The sequence below is a fragment of the Cervus canadensis genome, chromosome 10, assembly GCF_019320065.1.
Source record: "Cervus canadensis isolate Bull #8, Minnesota chromosome 10, ASM1932006v1, whole genome shotgun sequence".
Taxonomy (NCBI): domain Eukaryota; kingdom Metazoa; phylum Chordata; class Mammalia; order Artiodactyla; family Cervidae; genus Cervus; species Cervus canadensis.
In genome coordinates this window covers 39,695,865-39,721,855 of record NC_057395.1, presented here as the reverse complement: position 1 = coordinate 39,721,855, position 25,991 = coordinate 39,695,865, and the positions used below count along the sequence as shown (strand labels likewise).

The 25,991-nt window shown below is 48.9% G+C and overlaps 1 protein-coding gene across 5 annotated transcripts in view; it reads right to left on the bottom strand.

Annotated features, from left to right (window-relative positions):
* The window catches only part of BANF2 (BANF family member 2), a 40,716-nt gene extending 18,696 nt beyond the window's left edge, over positions 1 to 22,020 (bottom strand). Inside the window, exons 1-3 of one of the 5 annotated variants that reach the window (XR_006271669.1) lie at positions 21,902 to 22,020; positions 16,248 to 16,370; positions 15,899 to 16,128 (exon numbers count right to left, since the gene is read on the bottom strand). The gene's annotated coding sequence lies outside the window, so the exon portion shown is untranslated. Of the gene's footprint in view, positions 1 to 9,024; positions 9,090 to 15,898; positions 16,129 to 16,247; positions 16,371 to 20,747; positions 20,976 to 21,901 lie in introns of those variants that run through there. The other 4 variants (XM_043479960.1, XM_043479961.1, XM_043479962.1 and 1 more) reach the window with 4 other exon arrangements.
* Positions 22,021 to 25,991: the final 3,971 nt, after the last annotated feature.

Below are 25,991 nucleotides of genomic sequence, written 5' to 3'. Positions count from 1 at the left end.
GTGGTATTAGTGATAAAGAACTTGCAGGAGACTTATGAGACTCAGGTTCAATCCCTGGGTTGGGAAGATCTGCTGGAGAAGGGCATGGCAACCCACTTCAGTATTCTTTCCTGGAGAATCCCATGGACAGAGGAGCCTGGTGGGCTATAAGTCCATAGGGTTGCAAAGAGTCAGACACAACTAAAGAAGTGACTTAGCATGCATGCTTAAGACAGAGTCTTGTTAACTCTGGCTGCAGAAAGGTGCTCTCAGCCAGAGTTCTGTTCACTTTCTGATCTGTCCCCTTTCAAAAGTCATAAAGAAAGGATTGCCCAAAGGTTACCATTGGTTTCACTCACTGCTTGATTATCTGAGTAGAACATGAACTACCTGTCTTGTAAATAGGACCCTTGCAGAGACTAGTTTCAGGAGTTTCTGGACACCTTTGGGTGTTTCATAGCCATCCCAAGATAAGCCTGCCCATTTGTAAACACACATTCCTTAAAGGGAAGAGATTCTGAATGCCCTGGCAGGGCTGTAATCTGCCCCTACTAAGTGTCGGTCTCCATCCTGGATCATCAGGGAAGAGTTTAGGCTGGAAGCGATCTCAGTTGAAACTGAAATCTTTTTGAAAACAGACACTACTTTTTGAAAACAGACACCATGTTGAGCCTCTATTCCAAGTTCACATTAAGAGGTTACAAACGCAAAAGCCAGAGGATCCAAGCAAGTGAACATAATAAACCCGTGAGGAAAAACAAGGTGAGGGTGATGGTAAGTGTGGGGTGATGTTTGGGGTTGATCGGGGAGGCCACAGAAGGTGCAGATGTAGCCACCAGGGGCCCCACCCCCCACTTCAACCAGGGAGCCCCTCTCAGGGGTGTGGGTCCCAGGTGGCCAGAGCTTGTGAGTTGTTTTGAGAGAAACCACAATTTTTATTTTTATGTACAGGTTCCTAATTTTTAAATGTTGGACCTGAATTCACATAATTGAAACACAGTGTGGACCCAATAAAACCAAGCTGTGCCACCAGCTTGCCTCTCCTGCTATAGACTTTCTTTCTGGAAAAATGCCCCACTCGCACATAGAAAGAAAACTTGATGTCCATTTTCAGGGTTTGGGAACCAGTGCCCCAGACTGGGCACCTCTGCCACCATGTCTCAGGTCTTACAAGAATGGCACTCATCTTCAATTGTGGACATGGCTTCCTGGGGACAGGTCTGACCTTCCCCACGCAGCATATCCTCAAGCAGGTAAACACCGTGCCTGACTCTACTCCCTTCCCCACTCAATGGCTAGATGCTCCCAGGACCTCCCCTTCAATCCCACTGGGACCTGAAAGCATCCATCAGTGAAGCCTTGACTTCTGGGCTTGCAAACCAGGCCTGAAATGCTAAGGCATTGTCCCCAGTCCCTTCCCTCTGGGCGGCCTTGAACGCTGATGGCCAAAGCCCATTAAGCCATGCTTGGCGCTTGACTCTGCTCTAAAGGGTCAGATACGAACACCCCACTCTGCTCATGGCATCTGCTTCTCTGCCTGGCCTTTGGACCAGGTCACCTCGAAGTGACCAGAGACACATATTCCACCCCCCACACCCTGCCCCATATACAGAAGAAGACTCAGACCAGCCCTTTCTCCTCTCTGGGCTCCGAGCCATCGCTGTCTGCTTGTGAATGCTGCTCCTCTCTGAGTAGCCGTGCCAGGGCAGGAGGGAGCCACGCCAAGGCTTTGGCTGGACGTGGTCTGATCTTGGCTTTGCCCCTTAGCACCCGGGAAGCTGGCCCTGATCCCACCTCTCTGTTCCTGCCATCCCTTCAGGAGCCCCTGCTGTGGATGGACCAGGAGCGTTCCTGTTTCACAGGTGTAATCTCACTGAGGGCTTCCCCGTGGTTCAGCGGTAAAGAATCCGCCTGCAATGCAGGAGCCTCAGGAAATGCAGGTTCTGTCCCTAGGTCAGGAAGATTCGCCTGGAGGAGGGCATGGCAACCCATTCCAGTATTCTTGCCTGGAGAATCTCAGGGACAAAGGATCTCGGTGGGCTACAATCCAAACGGTTGTAAAAAGTGCGGCTACAACTGAAGTGACTTAGCATGCCTGAAATCTTATTTAGCATCTGCTAAAAGTGACTTAGCATGCCTTGAATCCTCCCAACAAAGCTGGGAGGCAGGAATACATTTCAGCTCCATTTAACAAATGAAGAAACTGAGGCTTAGAGAGTCTAATAACACAGCCAAGATGGTACACTCAGCAAGGAGAAAAGCGTGGCTCCTTCTTGTGTGGCTAACATTTGTAAGCCCCACCGACTAACCAATGGCTGTGTTCTCTTCTTGATAGATGTGAGTCTTGGAGTGGCTGAGAAGTGCCAGGACCAGGTCCTCAACAACATTGTTGTAGCTGTCACGCACATCAGCCCTCCACGATGTGAAGCACAGCCACTTCTGGATTTAGAGTGCGTGCTTGTTTCCGGAGCGTGAGCTTCCCTCTGGGCCCTCCTTCTTGGCGCACTTGGCGCCGCTGGTGGTGGTCAACTCTTCTACATCTGCCCAGGCATCAAGCCTCTTCAGCCTCACAATCCGGGCATCTTGCCCGTCAGGTGGCCACAGCCTTCTTGCACTTTCTGCAGTCGTCCAGGTCTGCACTGCTAGGGCCGGTCCCAGGCACAGGAGGTCCTCTGGGTACCTACCACCCCTCACAGCACCTTTGTGCAGGGATGTCTGGGAGGAAAAAGAACACTCTCCAGTGGAAGGAAAAACTCCAGGACTGGGGACAGGGCCCCCCAAGGTACAAGGTGATGCTTCTATGCAGTGTCACTTAGGTCACTGAGACAGCAGCTGGGGCTGGGACTCTGAAACTAAACAGCGACTTGACCTTGTCCAAGTCGCTTCCCTTCCTCAGCTGCTTCGTCCATCAGGTGAGAGGGGTGGAGTTAGGTTAATTTTCCACAGTGCACTTAACAGGACTATAATATCTAATCTTCCTCCAACTCTTGGAGATTCGCAGTGTCCGCCAGCTTATTCAAGGCCCTGACAAGTCCTGCACAGAGAGGGAACAGCTGACGTGGCCTAACCCACTGTCTCCTGACTCTCCTGGACCACTCAGCCTTTGAAATAATGTCAGTTAACACCCATGTTAACTGTTAGGTTCTGAGGAAACTGCCATAGCTAATTTTCAAGTCTCTGCTGGAGTTTAAGTTCTTCTTTAAATCTGCAGCTCCTCGGAGTCCATGCTGGGAGATAGGAGGCCTGGGTAGTTCTCCAGAACTGATGGGGGGGGCCTGCCCTCTGCTTCCCCAGCCATCACAGAACACCTGTCTTTTGCCAACCATGCTAATGTCTTGGCTTCCCAGCAGTGCTCCCTCCTTTCTAGTTTTCCACGAAGAATCTCCCCGTTTCCCACCCTCATTCCACAAGGCTCAAGGGGACTGGGACCTCACTGCCTGGCTCCAAGGGCCAACATGGAACCCAGGCCTGGTCGTGAGGTGACACATCCTCCTGGCCATGGCGATGGGGAACCTATGAGGTCAGCCAGAAAGAACTCTGGCACATTAGCCGGAAAGATCAGGGAAGAAGTGGGGCCTCCTTCCTGCTGTGGGTGCAAAGCCGGGCGAGGGGAGGGGGGCATCTCTCTCTTACTTTGGAGTCTGCCAGCGAGATCTCAGGAGAGGCAAAGCTGAAGATGGTGACAAATAATTTTCTGGCATCTCTGAGGGCCTGGATTCAGCCATTCCTGAAGCTCTTGCCTATTCCCTGCTGGACTGTACTCAAAGAGAGCCTTGCTACTCCATGTGTGGGTGTGGAAGCCGCACAGACTTGGCACCTCCTGGGAGTTTGTAGAGGAATGTAGAGTCTCAGGACACTCCCTAGACCCACTGGATCAGGATCTGCATTTTAACAAGACCCCAGGTGGTCTGGGTGCAGATTCCAGCCTACAAGGGCCACGTGGGATTATGGCCACGTGGCCTCCTCTCTTTTATTCAGGCTGCATCCTGACTTGCTTGGGCCAACAGGATGTGCTGCAAGTGGCAGTGCTGGGCTATGCTTGGCCCTCCAGCAGTCTGGTAGCTTTGCTTCCTCTAGCAGAAGCCAGCTGCAGTGTGGCTGGTGGCTGAGAGGTGGCCTCCTTTGCACAGTGCCACAGTCGCCACAAAAAAAATATCCCACATGGAGTGGAGCCCTGCCCAAATAGCTGACCCACAGAATCAGGTGAAATAACTAATTACTGCTGTTGTAAGCCACCAGTCGATCCTAAAGAAAATCAACCCTGAATATTCATTGGAAGGGCTGATGCTGAAACTGAAGCTCCAATACTTTGGCCATCTGATGCAAAGAGGCAACTCATTGGAAAAAACTCTAATGCTGGGAAAGTTTGAAGGCAGGAGAAGAAGGGAGCGACAGAGGATGCGATGGTTCGATGGCCTCACCGACTCAGTGGACATGTGTTTGAGCAAACTCTGGGAGGTAGTGAAGGACACGGAAACCTGGAGTGTTGTAGTCCATGGGGTCAAAAAGAGTCAGACATGACTGAGCAACTAAACAACAACAAGAAGCCACTAAGTTAGGGGTTATTTTGTTATTTAGCTGAGGAATGGCTGCCCGGCCTTCTGCAGGGTTTCTCTTGCTCTAGACACTGTGCTGAGCACTTCCTATTTGCCAAGTGCCATTCCAGGTGCTGTTCCAGATGTAGGGAGGAGAGGTGAGTGCAGAGAGCACTCTGCTCTGGCAGGACTGACATTCTTGTCCAGGAACAGCAATAGACAGGAGAACACACAAACCCAATGTAGGGCATCTGGATGTTTGTGTCACCTCCAAATTCACTGGTTGAAATCCTAACCCCATGTGATGGTGTTAGGATGTGGGGCCTCTGGGAGGTGATTAGGGTGTTCAGTTCAGTTCAGTCACTCAGTGGTGTCCAGCTCTGCAATACCAGGAACCACAGTACACCAGGCTTCCCTGTCTTTCACCATCTCCTGGAGTTTGTTCAAAAGCTCATACCCATTGAGTCAGTGATGCCATTCAGCCATCTCATCTTCTGTCATCCCCTTCTCCTCCTGCCTTCAATCTTTTCCCAGCATCGGGGTGTTTTCCAATGAGTTGGCTCTTCGAATCAGGTGGCCCAAGTATTGGAGCTTCAGTGTCAGTCCTTTCAATGAATATTCAGGGTTGATTTCCCTTAGGATTAATTGGTTTGATCTCCTTGCAGTCCAAGGGACTCTCAAGTGTCTTCTCCAGCACCACAATTCGAAAGCATCAGTTCTTCAGCACTCAGCCTACCTTATGGTCCAACTCTCACATCTGTACATGACTACTGGAAAAACCATCACTTTGACTATATGGACCTTTGTCGGCAAAGTAATGTTTCTGGAGCTCTTGTAAACAGGATCAGTGCCCTTATCGAGGGAACTCCAGAGAGCTCTCTCCCTCTCTTTCCACTGTGTGAGGGTCAGAGAGAAAGTGGGCGCCTGCAACTTGACAACAGATCGTCACCAGAACCTTACCCGGCCAGCACTGCCAGACTTCCAGCCTCGGGAACTGGGAAACATTAATTTCTATTGTTCAGAAGTCACCCAGTTGATGGGATTGTGCTACAACAGCCTGAACTAAGACACATGATGATTTCAGCGGGATAAGGAGTGATTTGGAGAGGAGGGTGGGCGTGACTTTGGACAACGTAGGGAAGGGCCTTTCAAGGGGACACACTTGACCTGAGGTCCCAATGTTGAGCCAGAGGAAAGGAGTATCGCCAAGGGATGAGGGAAATGCTCAGGCCTGTTTGGGGCAGGGGTGGCTGATCTGGCAGGTGAGTGCGAAGGGAGAGAGGAAGCTGGGGGAGGGGACTAGGTCAAGAGATGAAGTCACAGGAGCTGGCAGGGCTACAGGGCACTTTACAGTTTAGCGGCCAATGGTCACACTAGGCTCTTTTACTAAAACTTAAACTTACATCCCATTAAAGGTGAAGTTTAATAAAAAATGTGGTTCCTCAGCCCCACGAGCGATGTTTCAAAAGCTCAACAGTCATGTGTGGCTCGTGGCTACCATACAGGGTGGCGTGGATGGGAATGTTTCTGTCAACGCACGAAGTCCTACTGGCCGCCACTGGGTATGGAGCAAATCAGTAGTGAGCCAGGGTTCAAGGTCAGACCAGGTGTTCTGGGGCTTGGCACCTCGTTATCTCCTGTGAGGTTCTGGGTTTCCCTGGGTTTCAATGAGGTTCCTCCAGCCCTATGACCCCCAGCAAGAGCCAAACCCATGGATAACGGAGCCGGGGTGTCACCTGGAGAGCACGTTCTAGAGCTTAACCCAGGTAACTGGCAGCAAAGAGGCTGTTTAGTAGCCTTCTTTGCAAGCTCATTTAAGCTGCCAGTTTGGGGCTCCCTGATGTAAAAAAAGGAACAGAGTGTGGCTACTATTTCAGGGCAACTAGCAGAAGGGAAATTGCTACGATTAGTTGGAGCTGTTTTTGATTAGCCATATTTTCTTCCTCAGCACAAAACATCTGCTGGGGTCCCATCAGAGCCAGACGCACGGGCAGTGAACCAGGCGGGTCCATGGGGGGCCCAATGTCAGCCAGCTCAGAGTTGGGGGCGGGGGCTAAGACAGCCCCTGAGGGACCGGGTGAGTTCGGGTCAGTTTGTTATTTGGAAGGGTAGGAAGAACCGTGCTTCCTTGCCCAACCTGGGAGGCAGCAGGTGGAGATGCAGGCAGAGATGCAGGCGGAGACGCAGGCCTTCCCTCGAGTTAGAGGACTTCATGGTCCTTACTGTCTGTGATGTCTCCACAGGTTCACCCCACTCTGGGCCGGCACCCAACCATCCTCATCTGAGAAACAGGGTGGGGACACCCACCTGATGGGCTACGGGAGGGCTGCATGAAATAATCTCTGCGCACACACTTGATACCCAGGAGGTGCTCAGTGAGTGTCGGCCGAATCATGATTTGATAGTCAAGAGTCTTAGGAGAAGAGGATAGTCAGGCTGAGGGATGTTCGAATCATGTGCAGGCTGGTTCCAACCTGGCGCTGTCACTCCTTCATTCATTCAACAAGCATTCATTCTACAGACTGGCTGTGGCCTCTCCCCTTAACCAGCCTGGGGCCCCAGTTTCCTACCTGGGGCACAGTGGAGCTGATCCCTCGGGTTCCTTCAAGCTCTCCCCTCTAACCATGTTTGCAGCCGCCCTGGGAGGCCTGACCCAGTTGGACTGAAACATGGAAGGTTAGCCAGGTGCTGAGACCCAGATCCTACATCCAAGATACAGATTGGCCTTTCAATATCTTTTTGGTCCAGCTCCCAATTGATCACAAGGGTCCCACCCCAGCCCTGCTGGCAGAAGGCACCCAGCTCATCTAGACGCTTCCAATGGCTGCCTCACAAAGCAGCTCATTCTATTTTCAGAGCTCTCTCATGCTGGACAGCTTGCCTGTACATGGAGTATATATAAATTCTAGGTTAAAACCCCTCTTAAAACATAGTTCCTGGTTTCTGTGTCTGTAAGCTTTACCTTCCTGGTGGCAGAATTTAAAGCAAGAACATGAAAAATAAAATAAAAATAATAAAAAAATTAAAAAAATAAAGCAAGGACATGGGGCGGCAGGTCTGATACACCATGGGTGCCTCATACGTGTTCCCGCCCTCCTCTCCAACTGGGGGCTGGTGCAAGGAAGGTGGGAGGTAGGGATACAGGTGGCCCCTGGGGCCTTCTGGCCCCTAGACTATACTTCCCGTTCGGTGGGCCTGGGGTGGAGATGGTGTTCTCAGCAGACTTGGTGACAACTGACACCTGGGACTCAAGTGTGAGACGTCAACGTCAAGGTCTGGGTCAGCCATCCCAGGAAGAGGAAGGCGGGATGGCAAAGCCTCAGGGTCAAAAGTCTCTCCATGAACCCTCCTTGCTTACTGCCTGATGCACTCAGGTAAAGCCAGAAGCTGCTGAAAACCACAGGCCCCAGAACAACTGGCCTGCGGGTGCCCGTCAAGAAGGCGAGTGGCCGTCTGGATGCCTGAAACGGATGGATGGGCGGGCGGAGGGAAAGCATGGGGAGCGGCACGGCGAGGCTGGCCCTGCGCCCTCGTGTCCCTGCACAGAGTCCGGCTCTTGGTTGCAGGCCATCCTCGGCCAAGGGCTGGTGGCCCAGCTGGAAGAGCCAGGATCCTCTTGGAGAGGTGGCTCCGTTCCCCATCACCTTCCTCCGATTTGCCTGCTCTCCTGGTGTTCTGAGTCATCCACCCTCATCCCAACACCGGCTCACATCTCCCTCATTGTCCTGGAAGGGCAGGACACAACCCGAGGGCTGTGGCGAGTTGGATTTAAAGCCTGCAGAGGGCTTCCCTGGTGGTCCAGTGGTTAAGAATCCGCCTGCCAATGCAGCAGACACGGGATCCATCCCTGGTCCGGGAGGAATCCACGTGCTGTGGGGCCACGGAGCCTGTGCGCCACAGCTATTAAGCCTGTGTCTAGAGCCCATATTCCGAAACAGGAGAACAAGAGAAGCCTCCACAGTGAGAAGTCTGTGCATCACAGCTCTCCTCAACTACAAAAAGGTCCTTGAGCAGCAAGGAAGACCCAGTGCAGCCAAGAATAATAAATAAATTAATTAATTAAAAAAAAATCAGAGACACAGAGTGTGCAGAGAGGAGGGGCGTTGGTGCACATTTCTGGAAGGGTGGTGGTTTTGGCATCCAGTGCACACCCAAGGCTCCATCTGCTCAGTGCCCATGAGGTGTGTCCTCGACCGAAGATGGCCTATGACCTCCGTTCACCAGGACCGGGAGGTCAGGGGGTGCCGTGGTGGACCTGCCATCTGACAGCCTGCCTCCCTGCCCCTGGTGTCTATCAGGACACTGTTGGCCTTTGCCCAGGGAGCTGGGGCAGGTGTGGCAGAGCGGCCCGGAGGTGATTAGAATATCACTTCCTGCAGCTGGTAACCCCGCAGGCAGAGGCTGGAAAGGGGGTGAGGGGTCAGGCAAGCAGCTTCCCAGGAAGGGTCCCCAGGCTGGATGATGCTGTCGTGACCCCGTGAGACCCCCTCAGTGCTTGGCCAGTACTCACCAAGGGTGCCTGAAAGTCGGCGCTGAAGGTCAGCGTATCTGGGTTGCCTGGCCTGTAAGTGTGGGCCAGCCCTGGGCAGGGGGGTCAGCTTATACCCCAGTCCAGGGGCAAGTCAACCCCCAGACCCTGAATGGACTACATTGTGATGTCACACCCTGGGGCAGCCTCCACCCGACCTGCTGTCCCCACTGGTGTCAGAGGATTCCCCCCAACCCCACCTAGAACTGAACCCCATCTGGGTGCCATCCCGGGCCAGCTCTGCTGGAGAAGCAGCGAGGTGTCTGCCCCCCAAGCCTGGGAGCAGCTTTAAACCCTCCAATGCCAGGTATTCTCCGGGCCGGCATCAACACAGTTAGACCAATTTCCCAACACAGTTAGACCAAGTTCGTCCTTTATACATAACGTTTCCCACATAAACTGACTGCAGGGGGTACCTCCCACCTTTACCTATTCCCTTTTCATATCCTGTCTGATTGATTTAAATATGCAGAGCCAACTCCTGGTTTTTTCCCCGACTGCCCACCTGGTGTGTTCGGAGGGCAAGCAGAGGAATTTAAATATTAGCTCAGGAAAACAAACAGGAGCAGAGGCATCCCCCACCCTCTCTGTCTCTCGTTAAATCCAGCACAGACATCTGTCCCATTAGCTTCCATAGTACATACGCCTTCACCGCTTTCCTTTCGAGGTCACTGGTAATCAGGTAAAACTTCTGTCTGATAAGCCCAAAGAGAAAAGGAAAACACACAAAAATAGGGCCAAAGTCTCCAAGTTTTCTAGTGGTTCCATCTCCTTCTGCCTCTGCTGCTGGAGGCTGGGAGTGAGGAACAGTCTAACCAAAGGGCAAATGGCTTTGCCTTAGAGACTGTCCTAGATGTTAGAGTCTCAAATGGTGGATTTCAAACTGGGGGCGGGGAGTGGAATCAAATCAGCTGGAGGGCTTGTTAAATACAGATTCCTGGGCCCCACCCCTGAGAATCTTGATGCAGCAGGGCTGGGGTAGGACTGAAGAATCTGCATTTTTAACAAGTTCCCGGGTGTTGCTGGTGGTCCAGGAACTACACTTTGAGAATCAATTGCTCAAAAACGTAAAGGGTACTGATCTCCGGGGTCTGGTCCTAAAATAGTGCTGCTGGCTGACGGCCATACTGAGGGGCTGCTGGAGAATGGACAGGAGCTATAGCTTTGAGGGGCTTCCCTGGTGGCTTAGCTGGTAAAGAATCCGCCTGCAATGCAGGAGACCCCGGTTTGATTCCTGGGTTGGGAAGATCACCTGGAGGAAGGGATAGACTACCCACTCCAGTATTCATGGGCTTCTTGGGCTTCCCTGGTGGCTCAGACAATAAAAAGTCTTCCTGTAATGTAGGAGACCTGGGTTCCATCCCTGTGTTGGGAAGATCCCCTGGAGAAGGGAATGGCTACCCACTCCAGTGTTCTGGCCTGGAGAATTCCATGGACAGAGGAGCCTGGTGGGCTACAGTCCATGGGGTTGCAAAGAGTTGGACACGACGGGGAGACTTAAGCACAGCACAGCACATAAAGCTTTGAGACCTCTGGACTCAGCCACCCTGGCTCGATGAGGACCTGTTCCTTGCCGGTGCTGAGCTGCACTAGGGAACCTCCTGGTTCTACCCCTTCAGTGCCCGAGGGAGCCTGACCTCCAGCTGCTAGCACCTGTGTCTCTTTGCTGGGTGGCTTTCTCCAGCTGCTGGAGCCTACCCTGCCTGCAGGCGGTGCAGCTGCAAGGCCAGCAATTAAAGTCTCCCCGGGGACATCCTCAACCAGTGACTGTTGGCAGTTGGTACCCTTCTGCTCAGGTGTGGTCATTTGGAGGACTGCTGTGTACCATCCCCCACAGGTCCCCCAGGTGCCTACAGAAGCCCCTGGTGCCTACAGCCCACAGGGAACCGTTTTGACTATTCACCCTGTCTTTTTGCCCCCTCTCTGGCTCACTTCCACCCTCCCCCATCAGGACCAGCTCCCTAAATAAATGACTTGCCCTTGAATCCTCATTTCAGGGTCTGCTTGAGGGGAACCCAGACTAGGACATCATGAACAAGGAATGGTTTTTGTCTTGATAAGGTCACATTTAGAGGAGGAAAGACAAAGTGGCTGAGTAGCCCCGGGAGTTTCTGGGAATTGCTGGTGGGTGTCGGGACTCAGGACAGAGTCAGGTGGTCTGCTGGTGGCCCTTTAGGGCATCATGAAGGGTGCCCAGAGGAAGCACAGGAGCTCAGCTGAGACTCTCGGGAGGAGGCCAGTGGGGAAAAGGGGCCTCGGCAACCTGGCCCGAGGCTTTTTTTTTCCACCCAGGAGGCCTGAATGTGGTACCCACAGGACTAGTTACTGTGTAAATTCCTTCTGCTTTTCACCTTCCTGGACAATTCTTCCTGAAAGAAGAATCTGGAGGGCGACCTGGAACCATATAAAATATGGCTCTTGTTAGGTTTGGACAGCTTTCAGATGCTTGGAGAGGAGTTGATAAGAGTCTCTGCTGACCTGTTGGGATGAATATGCTTTCCTGGGTGCCCACCTCATGCCTACACTGAGGCAGGATCAATCCGCTGTCTTTGCAGGGGGCTGTGCCCCACCCCGTTCCTTTCTCTCACCCCTCTGCATCATCATCAGTCCTCCCAGGGTCCCCCAAACAAACATGTGCCCCTCAAACAAACATGTAGCCTGAATGAAAACGCTGTGCCTGGCATCAAAATACCCTTCGAGGCAAGTTCTCACCCCCTCAGTCAAACGCTTCACGTATAGAGATTCTGGAACTGCCACTGAGGGATCCAAAGGCCGTTTGGCTGGGCAGCTGCACGGATGGTTCTTAGGGGACGAGGCACCCAGAATTCTTCTTGTCTCACATTTCCTTGTGGCTGGAGGGAGAACGAAGCCCATTTTACCGCCACGTGGTGTCAATGAGTCTTCACCTCCTCAGCATCACTTTCTCTTTCTGATAATAGGCTCTGTATAATAGGCTCTAGGTTCATCTACCTCATTGGACTGACTCACGTTCTTTTTCTATAGCTGAGTAATAGTCCGTTGTATATACGTACCATAAATTCAGTATGCATTCACCTGTCAATGGGTGTCTAGGTTCCTCCCATATCCTAGCTATTGTAAAAAGTGCTGTAATGACATTGGGATACATGCGTCTCTTTCGATTATGGCTTTCTCAGGCTATATGCCCAGTAGTGGGATTGTTGGGTCATATAGCATTTCTATTCCTAGTTTTTTAAGGAATCGTCACACTGTTCTCTGTAGATGGTGGGAATTTGCAGTGTGACACAGGGAGCTCCGTCCAGTGCTCTGGGACAACCTAGAAGGCTGGGATGGGGTGGGAGATGGGAGGGAGGGACAAGAGGGAGGGGACATGTGTCTACCTGTGGCTGACTCATGTTGATGTATGGCAGGAACCAGCACAGTATTGTAAAGCAATTATCCTCCAATAAAAAATTTTTTTAAAAATTGGCTACAAAGCTGCCATCAGCTCTGCCTTTCGACAGAAGGATTGCATTCATGAAAGGGGCCCCCTTCTGAGACCCAAGTCCAGAGCTGAGATGGGAAGGGAGCTTAGCTTGTGCCTTTGAAGACACTGATCTTGATGTTCAGTTCATATTTTATGCTCCCGAAGCCACAAACAATGCCGTGGACCTGGTCATTTTATTTTGCTATTAATATAAAATAAATAATCTATAATATGGGGGAAATCTATGTACTCATACATCAATTTCAGTGTTATTCAGAAATGTGGGAAGCTGGAAGTCCTATAAATGTCTAGTAGAAAGTGAAAGTTGCTTAGTCGTGTCCTACTCTTTGTGACCCTATGAACTGTATAGTCCATGGAATTCTCCAGGCCAGAATACTGGAGTGGGTAGCCTTTTCCTTCTCCAGGGGATCTTCCCAACACAGGGATCAAACCCAGGTCTCCCACATTGTAGGTGGATTCTTTACCAGCTGAGCCACAAGGGAAGCGCAAGAATACTGGAGTGGGTAGCCTATCCCTTCTCCAGCAGATCTTCCCGACCCAGGAACTGAACTGGGGTCTCCTGCATTGCAGGCAGATTCTTTACCAACTGAGCTACTAAGAAAGTCCATAAATGTCTAATAGAGGAATATTTAAATCAGTTGTATAGAATTCCCTTGTTGAAATATTAGAAGCCATTAATATAGTGATCATGAATGCTATAATATAGCAGAAAAGAATGGTAATATTAAGTGTAAATTTAAAAAGCAGCGAACACAAAGAATTACAGCTATGAAAACACATGTCTGTGAAACAACGCTCAACATCACTAGTGATCAGGGAAATGCAAATTAAAACTACCACACACTCCAAGGGGACTTCCCTTGTAGCTCATTGGTAAAGGATCCGTCTGCAGTGCAGGAGACCTGGGTTCGATCCCTGGGTCAGGCAGATCCCCTAGAGAAGGAAATGGCAACACACTCCAGTATTCTTGTCTGGAGAATCCCACAGACAGAGGAGCCCGGCGGGCTACAGCCCATGGGGTCGCAAGAGTTGGACACGACTTAACGACTAAACTAGCATCACCACACACTCCAAGAAAGAGCTAAAATAAAAAAGCAGCCATACTAAGTGCTGGTGAGGATGTGGAGAACTTAGACTCCATCCATTGTAGACGCTGCACCAGTTGGACAATTGTTGGGTAGTTTTCCACAAAGTGATACATACAGACCTACCCTGTGTCCCAGCAATTCCACTCCCAGGTGTTTCCCCGAGAGAAAGGAAAGCATCACAAAGAGACTGGCACAAGAAGTTCATAGCTGCTAGATTCAAAATATCTCTAGACCAGAAACCAGAAACAACCCACATGTCCATTAACAGGTGAATGAATAAACTAATTCTTGTGTATTCTTTAAACGGAATGCTAACCAGCAATAAAAAGGAATAAATTGCTGGTGCATACGTGCTAACATGATAATCCTCAAGAACACCCTGAGCGACAGAAGCCAGAGACAGAAAAGCACACACTTGACTGCATTTATGTGGAGTTCTGGAACAGGCCAAACTAGTTCAAGGCTATAGATGTGAGTCAGTGATTACCTGAAGGAGGGACGGAGCCCGGGGGGAATGGGCTAAAGGGTAAAGAGAACTTTGGGGGAAAGGAAAGCTCTCCAGTCTTTAGCATAGCAGTGGTTACTCAGGTGCATACCTGAAAAAGTCAAAACTTATCAACCTGCACACTTAAAATATGTGAATTTTGAAGTACGTAAATTATACATCAATAAAGGTGAGGCTATGTGTGTATTTGTACTTGTAGTGTGTGTATATACAACACATATTATATATAATGTGCTTAGTTGCTCAGTTGCATCTGACTCTTTGCGACCCCTGCCAGGCTCCTCTGTCCATGGGATTCTCCAGGCAAGAATATCGGAGTGGGTTGCCATGTCCTCCTCCAGGGGATCTTCCTAGCCCAGGGATCGAACTCAGGTCTCCTGCATTGCAGGGAGATTCTTTACCATCTGACGCACCAGGGAAGCCCATGTCACCCACCCACCCACACACACACCCACACACACACATATATATACACATTCATATATAGTAATTCTCTCTATATATGTATAAATACATAAATATACACACACAAATTACTTCCCTGGGCAAAAAACCAGAAGGAACTACATTAAAATGTGAAAAGTAGTTGTTTCATGAATGAGATTATAGATGATTTTTTTTTTCCTCTTCTTAAGTTAGCCAAAATTTGGTTTGCCTGTACGGTTCATTTTTTACTTGGTAGAATAATAAATGTTCATTTAAAAAAAAATTGGCAGCTGCTGGAGACAAGCTCTCGTGATGGTCTACAACAGACCAAGATTTCATTGCATGTGCATGTGGTGACATCCTGTGATTTTTTTTTTTTTTTGCCTATATTTCCACCAATCGAAATCTTCAAACCAGGTACAAACCTCACAGCCCCTACCAAATCATCCATAATGTCTTTGCCGGAACAAATACTGTCTATTACCCACTACCTTTTTTAATGTTCTTTCTCTTCAACTACATCCTGTGCTCATCAACAGCTAAAATATTATTTTTTATTCTTTGTATTTTCAATAGCGTCAGCACAGAAAAAAAAAAAAAGAAGAAATTTGGAGAAAATAGACCTGAGCTGACACAGGGTCATAATGTACAGCGGCACAGGTCGTGCACTGCACAAGCTCCAAGCAGTGATACAAACGGCTCCCCTGCCTGTGTGGATTTCGCCCTCTGGAGTTGTGCAGAGTCCTTGGTCAGAATTCTGTCCCACCACTTCCTAATTTGTGACCTTGAGGAAGTTACCTCCTCAGCATCAGTTTCTTCATCTGTTTGGTAAGGAATATTAATAAGGGAAATGACTGAATGGAGGTAGTATATGTTTAAAGCCTTCTGCAAACTGTAACACACTCTACAATGTTAGACGTAGTGATTCCTCTAATAAACCTGGTCTCTGCCTGGTGGTGCTCATCACCACCACTTCCTCGTCAGCTCTCACTTCGGTTCCCTGAAGTTGTCAAACATGTTGCTGCCTCAGGGCCTTTGCACATCCTGTTCCCTCTGCCTGGAAAACTGGTCTGCCTGCACCTTCCCTCAGCTGCTCCTCAGGTGATTCTGATTTTAGTGACAGTGTCACTGGCAGCTTCCCCTGAGAATCCTAAGACAAGTCCCCCCCACACACTCTCATTTTCTGTCTCACTGTCTTGCGCTATTAGTACCTGAAATTATTTTGATTGTTTAATGCCGATGGTCACCCCTGCCATCCCAAGCTTCCTTTCACAGAGGATCTGTGTCTGTTCTGTTCACAGCTATGTCTCCAGCCCCTGGAGCATAGGTGGTGCTCAAAAACCACATACTGAGAATGAACAAATACTTATTGATAGCTAGGCGACATGTCGTGTTTATTCAGTCAGTCTGCCAACTGTTTTCCAAAAACCAGAGACTGTGAGGCAAACATGGCTTTTTCCTCCTCTGCTGAGAGCGGGAACCACCCCAGTGGCTGAAGGAATCTGCCCGAGACGTGCTGGCGGCCGCAGGTCTGAACATTTGCCGGGGAGGCTCCACGTCAGCTGTGGTGATGACCGGGAATAAGGAGGGCATTGTGCTGCCTGCAGAGACGGATGGTTCCAGAACAACTTAGGGAAACACCTCTGTAGCCAGGTGCTTTGTTCCTCTCTCTTTTTTCTCTCCTGACTGTGAGCGAGGAAACCAGGCCAGCCAGCCTTACCTTTGTTCCTCCTGGCTCTCAACGTGGGCTCTCTTTAACGTCCTGGTGTTGGCGCGGGCCTTGCCAAGGCCACAGTGAAATTTTCTAACCCAGGCCAAAGGTGGAGCTCATTAACTTTCATGCCTGCAAGAAAACACTTCTTTGGGAATTGGCGGGTTTTGCTTTCTGCTAGAGAGTGAGACCTCTGCAAGGAAGATGAATCTAGGTTTGTAAGTGGGTTGTTCGAGGAAAAAACGCAGTGGACCCGCAGCGGTCACAGGCCAGCCAGAGCCGGGCATTGTCCACACCACAGGCTCCCCACTGCAGTGGCCTGATGGTCTTGAGCAAGTGCCCACCCAGTGCATTTCCAGAAAGTCCTCTGCCCTCTCTTCCTTCCTCTTCTAAAATGTGCACAGTTCCTGGAAGGCTCACACCTGAGGTCAGGTGAGCCATCTCCCCTGTCCGGACCTGACATCACTCTGTAAATTGCCAGGATCTTTTTACATAGCAGTAAATAATGTAAAACTTTATTTTATTTATATATAGATGAAATATATATTATAATGTTAAATATTTAATATGTATTGAAACAAACTATGTGTATTCATTAATAGAAAATAGTATAGAAGGGGGCTTCCCTGCTGGCTCAGTGGTAAAAAATCCCTCTGCCAATGCAGGGGACATGGGTTCAATCCCTGATCCAGGAGGATCCCCCACATGCTATGGAGTAACTAAGCCCATGCATCATAACTACTGAAGCCCAAGTGCCCTAGAGCCTGTGCCCTACAACAGAAGAAGCCACCACTGTGAGAAGGCAGTGCACTGCAATGAAGACCCAGCACTGCCAAAAATAAATAACATAAATAACATTTAAAAAATAAAATAGTATAGAAGGGAAAAAGTGGATGATGTCACATGGCAAGGGTTGGGACTTCAGGTGATTTTTTTTTTTAATAGAAGATTCCATTCCTAAGTGCCTAGCTTTATTTTTAATTAATTAATTATTTTTATTTTTGGCTGCACTGCGTCTTCATTGCTGTGTACGGGCTTCTTGTAGTTGTGGGGAGCGAGGGCTACTCTCTAGTTGAGGTGTGTGGGCTTCTCACTGCAGTGGCTTCTTTTGTCATGGAGCACGGGCTCCAGGGCACCTAGGTTCCTGTAGTGAGGGCACGTGGGCTCGTTTGTCCCATGGCATGCAGCATCTTCCCAGATCTGGGATCGAACTCGTGTCCTCTGCATTGGCAGAGGGATTTTTTACCACTGAGCCAGCAGGGAAGCCCCCTTCTATTGGCAGGCAGGTTCTTTACCATTGGACCACTAGGGAAGTCCCTTCAGGTGATTTTTCACGCATTCAATGAAATGATATCCTTGTTTAGAAAATCTGCCTTTGTGTATATGTTGTGGAGAAGAAGAATGCAAAAATCACATGGATCTTTAATATAAACTTGAATGCCTTACTGATGCAGATGGGTTAGAGGCTGGTGCCCCATTCTCACTGCCTGCCTTCACTTTGCTCTGCTTTTAGGGGCATTGCATGGTAAGTCAGTAATATTTTAGTGTGAATTACTCTGCATTCATCTCCTTCTCTTTTTCTCTCTCTCACACACAGGCATATACACAGACACGCACATACACAGGTGGCACCCAGAACTCTTGTGAGAGTCTGTGAACTTACAATGAAAGAGGGAATAAAAGTTGCCTAAATTAAACCGGCTAACGAAATTCTATCGAGGACTGGATTTTTCTGCCCGCAGTGGCCAGCGGCAGTCTAAAGAAGAGTGTCAATGGGGCCACAGGCTCTGTTCTCATCCCCCAGATCTAATTTGTCTGCCGCTCACATTCAGATTGGAGACTGGATGCTTGGGCTGATCTGAGACAGTCTGCTTGATCTATTAGCTGGTGGAAGGGCCTGCCAGGCCAGAGGCAGAGAGCCGAGCCCAGTCGCCCTTGCAGGCCCTTTCTGGATTTTCTTTTCTATTTTGCTTCTGGTTTAAAGATGTTCTTCAAAACTCTCACTAATGATTAAAAAAGGAGAAGAAGCTGATTAACAGAATTCAAGAAGAGCCACGTGGTGATTAAGAGATTCAGGAAAAGACACAGGGGAGAAAAGGCTACAGGAGCTGCAGTTTTTAGGCCTGGAGAAAAGAACCCAGAGGAGGGGATGGAATAATGATTACTAAGTGCCAGGAAGTCACTAATCAACCAATATGCACTCCGTGAACACTGAACAGACACCAGAGTCACGTGGGCATGCCTCAGCTGTGCCCTAAAGCCAAGAGGAACAAGACTTTAGACAAAAGTACACAAGAAAGTGGGAGGGATTTAAGACAGACACAAGAAAGGACTTCCAAAAGCAAAAAGCAGATCCTTGGCAGAACCAGAAATCGCAGTGGATTCAGCAGGACCAATACATGACTCGGGCCTTTTAGAAGTTATTAACAATAAAGATTCCTGTACACAGAATCTCCCAGCAAACTAACACTCAGTTGTGTTGGGGCAGACTCTCCAGGATGCCAGTGAGGGGGGAAAATGTATTCAGAAGTTTGGTCGAGGAGGCAGTCTTGCGAGCTTTTCAAAGGAAGAGAGAAACCAGAGTTGATCCAGCTCTGCACCCCCACCAAGAAGCCGGGTCTGGAGAATGCAGTGATGGTTCCAGGATGAAGGAGCAAAGACAGCTTTTGAAAGGGGGCAGGAGGGGAGGGTGTGAGACTGTGCAGAGGCACCACGTGGACACAGGCGGCAGGACAGAGCCTGCTGAATGTCCGGGGCACCAGGCTATGGGGAATCTACACCAGCCAGGCAGAGAAAGGAAGATCTGACATCATGGGAACCATCTGAGTCTCCAGAAGGCGAAGCAGGTGGGAGATGGACACGGTGGTTTCGGAAGGTTGCGTTTGCTCAAAGTGAGGGGATGGACTGGAAAGCGAGAGAGCAAGAAAGAACACAGTTGGGCCTTTCATGGCTCTGTACACACTTCATGTTGTTTACTTTGGAGCATCTACCTCAAGCTGGACGTTAGTCTGATGAATTACTGATTGCCTGCCCCACGCCTACCACAAGCTCACTGAGCATAGGGTCCTGTTTTTCTTGTTCTCCATTGAGTTCTCAGCCTTGAGCATAGGCTCTAGTGTGCAGCAGGATTCCATAAATGTTTATCAAAGGAACAAAACCAGGTGGCGGGGACAAAGTTCAGACATCCTGAGCTCTTCATCGCTGGTAATTTTAGAAGAAAAGAGTCAAGGTGTCTAATGAGCTAGGCTAGTTAAGGAGGCTTTCTGCTCAGGGAGAGCCTTTTGACTTTACGGGCCTCAAATTGTGAATCTGCATATCCAGTGTGAGGCCTCTAGTCAAGTCAGGTGACCTCACAGCCACGAGGTATTGCTTATGATTGGTGCATCCCACCTGAGACAGAGGGGTGTGATTCCAGGATTCCTAGGACAACGGACCTGAGCAGCTTAACAGAGCAGTGTCTGCAGTTCACCAAATGCTTGCTGTTACCTGAGAAGCAAGTTGAACGGGGAATGCCTGGAATCCCAGAAGAATAGTTGAGAGGAGGAAGGTTTCATTAATTCCTGTAGGGTCTGTTATACCTGCTCATTTTCCCCCTGGCTTTTCCACAGCAATAACTTTGTCATTTATAAGTGTGATGTCTTGAGTGAGCTGCTTAACACATCTCTGAACACCAGCTGCTTTACCTGTAAGCAGGTAATAATAGTAATGCTTCCTTCTCATGGTACTAGTAAGGATCACTTGCAAAGCACTCTGGAAATAGGAAAGTACCAGGGAAACATCACCCATCTATTTCCCCTCCATATTTTCTTTGGGGATTCAGCTGGCACCAGGACAGTCCTCGTTTTCACAAAAGCTTCTATATCTAAGCTCACTTCCAACATCAGCCACACAACAAACCAAACATTTTTGACTCAAGTTATCTTTTACTACCACTAGCCACCATAAAAATTAGTAATTTGGGATCTCTCTTGCCATCCATTTTCTTTGTCTAAGTTTTCTTTTTTCTTTTGGCAGTTACTATAATTTATCTATGGGCTTCCCTGGCGGCTCAGCGGTAAAGAGTCCACATGCAATGCAGGAGATGTAAAAGATGCAGATTCGATCCCTGGGTCAGGAAGATCCCCTGGAGGAAGAAACGGCAACCACTCCTGTATTCTTGCCCATGGATAGAGGAGCCTGGCAGGCTATAATCCATAGGGTCACAAAGAGTCAGACATAACTGAAGCAACAGAATATGCACACATAATCTATCTATTGAGTTTTTTCTTTAAGCGTATAACAACATTATTCTGATTTTGAGTAATGCTGCTGCAGAATTTAAATCATCTGGGATGTCATAGGTCCCCTGCTCGAGATTTTGTAAAACTATAAGATAAATGGGCTGACTGTGGAGTGTTACTGTTTCAAAACCTTTAAATCCTAAATTCCTGTTTAAAGGAGCTCACAGGGCCCTACACTCATTCATTCATTATTTGTTCATTCAAGAAATACTTATCAGTTTTGGATCACCTCAGTTGGTACGCTGTTCGCATGTCCTCTGCCATTCCTTTGCATATTCACAGCCTCTGACTGCAAATACCGGCAACCTTTCTTGGTTTTTCTCTAGGGGCCTGGGCTGGAAATGCCAGGAGCAGTCTTCAACCAGTGATGGGTGGGAGCTGGTGAATAAGTATTCTGGCTTCCTCAGTTCTCAGTTTGGATACCTCTGAGGCATAAAGCTCCCTGTCTCCCAGGGCCCTGCAGCAGGATTCAGCTTCAGCTGCCCGCGGTGGAAATTTGCTGGTGATACACTGTTTACTGGCTGTCTTCCTCCTCCAGCTCACTTCCCCACACCCGTCCTAGTGATTCCTGGGATTACCTTCCACATAAAATGCTTTCACTCACATCTTCTTCTTAAGGTCTTCTTTAGAGGAGAGCCAACCTAAGGTGGGTTTTTTTTTTTTTTAACTAGAATCAAGCCATCGGGTTAGGGGTTCAGGGAACACAAGAATCCATCAGAACAAGCTATTGCCTCCAACGAGTCCACTGTTCAGAGAGGGTGTGAGATGTATGTTGAAATGTCACCATAAGCACGTGCAGTATTTTGTTTGCTGACATTTTCAAATCTTGTTGAGTCTGTCTTACACACACACACACACACACACACCCTCCATTCCAGTCCAGGTGACTCTTTTCCAGATTTTTTTTTCTTTCTTTTTTTTTTTGATGTGGACCATTTTCCAAGTCTTTACTGAATTTGTTACAATTTTGCTTCTATTGTTTCTATTTTGTTTCTTTGTGGGGTGGGGTGGGCAGGAGGCATGTGGGAATCTTAACTCCCTGACCAGGGATCAAACCAGCACCCCCTGCATTAGCAGGTGAAGGCTTAACCACTGGAACTTCCCAGGGAAGTCCCCAGGTTACTGTTACATTCAGTGGTGTGAAGGAGTCAGCTGCCTCGTAAGAGCTGATTGTTGCATTTTCAGGAATTTTTTAAGCAGTTCATTAAATACAGTCATTATTAAACATCTTTATCACATAAACTTACAATGACATAGATTATATTAAAGACAAAAGTAATAGATACTCATCCTCACCACTTCCTAATTATCTGACTGCATTTTACTATTATATCTGCCTCTGAGATTATTTATGAGATTATCTGGTTTATAACAGTACTTTACCTTGAATTTCTTTCCACTTTGTTGTTCGGTTACTCAGTAGCTTCAGATCAAATCCGATGGGAGTAGTCACACCCCAGAAACTGCCAAATGCTACAAATGAGAAATGCTCCCCTACCCTCTACCTCCCATAGCCAACTGTTAAATATTTACCAGCACATTAACTGTATCTTGCCTGGAATCTTACAAAAGCCTTCAAACTGGTCCTTGGATCCTCTATCACACATCCTAATGATTCTGCCCTCCACGGCTAAAGCAAATCTTTTTTTTTTTAGAGTGCTTTTTTTTTTTAAACGTGGACGTTTTAAAAAGTCTTTTTTGAATTTGTTATGGTATTGCTGCTTCTGTTTTATGTTTTGGCTTTTGGCCAAGAGGCATGTGGAATCCTAGCTCCCCAACCAGGGATTGAACCAGCATCCCCTGCATTGGAAGTGCAAAGTCTTAACCTCCAGGACTTCGAGGAAAGTCTCTTTTAAAATGCAGATCAGATGACCTTACTCTTCTGCTCCAGGTTCCCACTCCCCCTGGCTGGGTGGATCTTGAGGCCCCTTATCCTATCTAGCACCCTTCTGCCTCCTGGCCTTTGCCTTCCTCTCCCTTCCTCCTTGAGCTTCAGTCACACAGCCTTAAATATATGTATGTATGTATTTATCTGGCTGCACTGGGTCTTAGTTGCAGCACATGGGATCTAGTTCCCTGACCAGGGGCTGAACCCGGGCCCCCTGCATTGGTGGCACAGAATCTCAGCCACTGGACCACCAGGGAAGTCCCCACATAACCTTCCTTTTGTCTCCTGAAACAGCTGCTAACCTCCTGTTTCAGGGCGTAAAACTGGCTTTTTTCACTTATTCTTCCTTCTTTACATAAGATCAGCTTCTTCTCAACTCAACCATCACCTCCCCAGAAGCATTTTCTCTGACCAGCCTCTTGCATTCTTGGCACCCCCACTCCCAAAGGCCCACCCCTCCACTACCTGAGCCCCATCTCTTTCCTTGCAGCCCTTGGCACCATCTCGGTTCACCTTGCTTATTTATCAGTTGTCTTTTTCTTTTCCCACTAGAATGTGGACTCCAAGAAAAGAACCCTTTGCCGTATTCAAGGCTGTCTCCCCAGCACCTAGAACAGGACTGACATGTAATAGGTACAGAGTTGAATTCATCTGTTGGATGAATGGATCATGTTTCATCCCCCCTTTCGTTGCTCCCCACAGTTTGGCGGCCACCTTTTCACCTGCCCCTTCCTCTAAAGCTGTCTTGTGAAGGTCCCTCATGATTCCTGAGTTGCCATGTTTGATACACACTTCAGTCTTCACCTTGCTGAATCTCCAGGCTGCATTAACCATTCTTCACTTCTTAAAACTCTCACTTCCGCAACCCTTCCCTCTCCTGATTCACCTTTTCCTTGTGTTTCTTGGACTCAGTGGTAGGTTGCACCAGTGGCACCTTTTCTTCACCCTGTTCGTATTTATTCCTCCCTTGAACCTGGGTTTGTCCGTGTGAGGTGCTTTCACCAACAGAATGAGGTAGAAAACAAAACAGCTCTAAGCCTTCCAGGGACCTTGTGTACTCCTGCTTATTTCCTTTTTCTCTTTCTCAGCATCACCATGAGAAGTGAACCCCTTCTCTAGCCTCTGATATCCCAAAAAAGGAGTGAGACAAGTGGAGCAGCATCTGAGATGCTCCAGTCAAACCCAGACAAGAGGTGTACCACTCCCCCCAGCCCACCCTACACAGGAACCAGCCAAGATCAGCCAAGCCTCAGCTGACCCATAGACATGTGACCTCTAATAAGGAACTGGGGGACTTCCCTGGTGGTCCAGTGGTTAACAATCTGCCTGCCAATGCAAGCGATAAGGGTTCCATCCCTGGTCCAGAAAGATCCCACATGCTGCGGAGCAACAAAGCCCATGTGCCATAGCTATTGAGCCTGTATTCTAGAGCCAAGGAACAGCAACTCCTGAAGCCCAAATACCCTTAGAGACTGTGCTCTGCCACATTTTTTTCTTTTTTAAGTGACATTTTCCTTCTGTTTGTCATTTATCACCCTTTTATAGTTGTTGATAAAGTAAAAACCTCTTTTTACACTGTAAGGTATCTTCTCTTTCTGCCTACTCTTGAAAAAATATCTGCAAGTTAGAAAGCAAAGCCCTGTGGTGAGTTAATGGGCCGTACAAGGTTATTATTCTTGTATGTTTAGTTTTTCCTAATAAGAATGTTTGTTTTTAATATACAACTAAGATCCAAAAGGACATCTTTTTTTCTTTTTTTTCCCTAGAGTTAGGCTGAGGGCAGAATAATTTGCTTACAAACCAAATTCACCCTCTTCAGGAGCTCATAATTTGATGACATAACTGTCACTATCACCAAGGTGTGGCATATTTGAATTACCTCTAAGTGGGTCCCTCGGGCCTGTGATGTTCCCCTTTTGAGACGCATCTCTTTTGGCCTTCTCCTTCACCCTTCAGGCTTTGGCAAAACACCACAGCTCAGTGGGGCCCCTCGTGCACTGTGCCATGTTAGATCATAGGCCTCTGTCCTGTTTTCCCACCTTCTGGCTGGGCTGGCTTTCCATTCTCTTTCAAGCTACCGCTGTCACCCCCTGCTCTCCTCTGAGTGCACCTTGACATCTCTCTGACTTGCTTGCATGTGACAGCCCCTCACTAGACTGTCATCCTAGGGGGTGGCAGGGACCTGATTCCTGGGCTCTGGCCTGGTGCTGGCCCTGAGCAGACAGGTCCCAAAGGCTGTGCTGTGCGATTGGAACTGTCTCCTCCCAGGTGACTTGATAGTTCTGGGTTTGCTGCAGGGCCAGGGGTTCTGAGCCTGGGGAAGCCCCTGGCTCCCTCACAAGCACCCTTGTCCTGGCTCAGTTCCTGTTTTTCTGCAGACACTCCTGGGGAGAGCACTGGGCTCAGATGTACTGAGGAGGCGGGACCAGGTCGAGGCTAGGTCCATGGGCACAGCAGCGGCCGTGAGGGGTCAGGCTGGACCAGGGGTGCAATGGGGGTTGGGGTTGACCTCCCTATGGAGGTTGGACAAGGGGCAGGGACTGAAGAAAGGAGAAGGCAAAGGCTGGGCCACTCGTCCATGCTAAACCATATGTTGCACTGGGGCCAAGCCAGATGTCAATCACGGAGGGAGCAGACAGAAAGCTCCTTTATTTTCAAACACCCTTCACTCGCAGGGACTTTGTAACCTTATGGTTCATTTAACAACATTTATGGAACATGCACTTACGGAGCCCCCACTCTGTGCATGCGCTGTGTCAGCCCTGGGGTCACAGCTTGTAGAAGACGCTCGTCTGGACCCCAGATACCCCAGGCAATCAGACTCTGCCAAGGGCTTCTTGCTGCAAACAGCCTCTTCTCTCTGCTGAAAGGCTGTCTCTGGCTTTAACTCTGGGTGAGTTAAAGTCCCTCCAGAAGAAGCCCTCCACCCACAAGGACTGGTGGGAGTCCCACCTATAGGTGGGACACCCCTGGGCAAGTTCCACATGGCATCCATGTGCCCAGCTGAGCCCTGGTTGCCTGCAGAGGTCACTTGCTTGAGATTGCACTCTTCAGCAGCCCTTCCCATCCCGCTGTCCCTACTAGTGTTTCCTGGGATCATCCCCCAGGTGAGTCCCTTGCATCCAAACCCTCTCAGTCAGGATCTGCTTCTGGGAAAATCTAAACAGTATGAATGAGTCTTAAGAAGGAGGTCTCTGCCCACAGCAACGCTTCCCAGGGCAATGGGGTCTTTACTGGGTCTGTGTATCGCTCCTGGCTGTTTGCCAGCTTGGTAATGAATTCCAGGCACTCAACAAACACCAATGAATGAATGAATGAACAGAAGAATGGAAGAATGAACCTCCAAAACCCAGAGGGGGTAGTGATTGTCTTACAAGATACACCCATGTTCAGAGAGCTTAACTGGTTTACCCATGGTCAACTAGAACTAGCTCGTAACATACAACAGCAGGAAACTGGAATTTTTGACTTTTGTGTGGAGCTGGAGTTCACCACTGGAAAAAAGACTGACTGTCCAAAGCTAATCCAGGTTAATTCCCCTTGATTAATCATTAACGTGCTAGGGAACTGCTGAGATTAAAAATA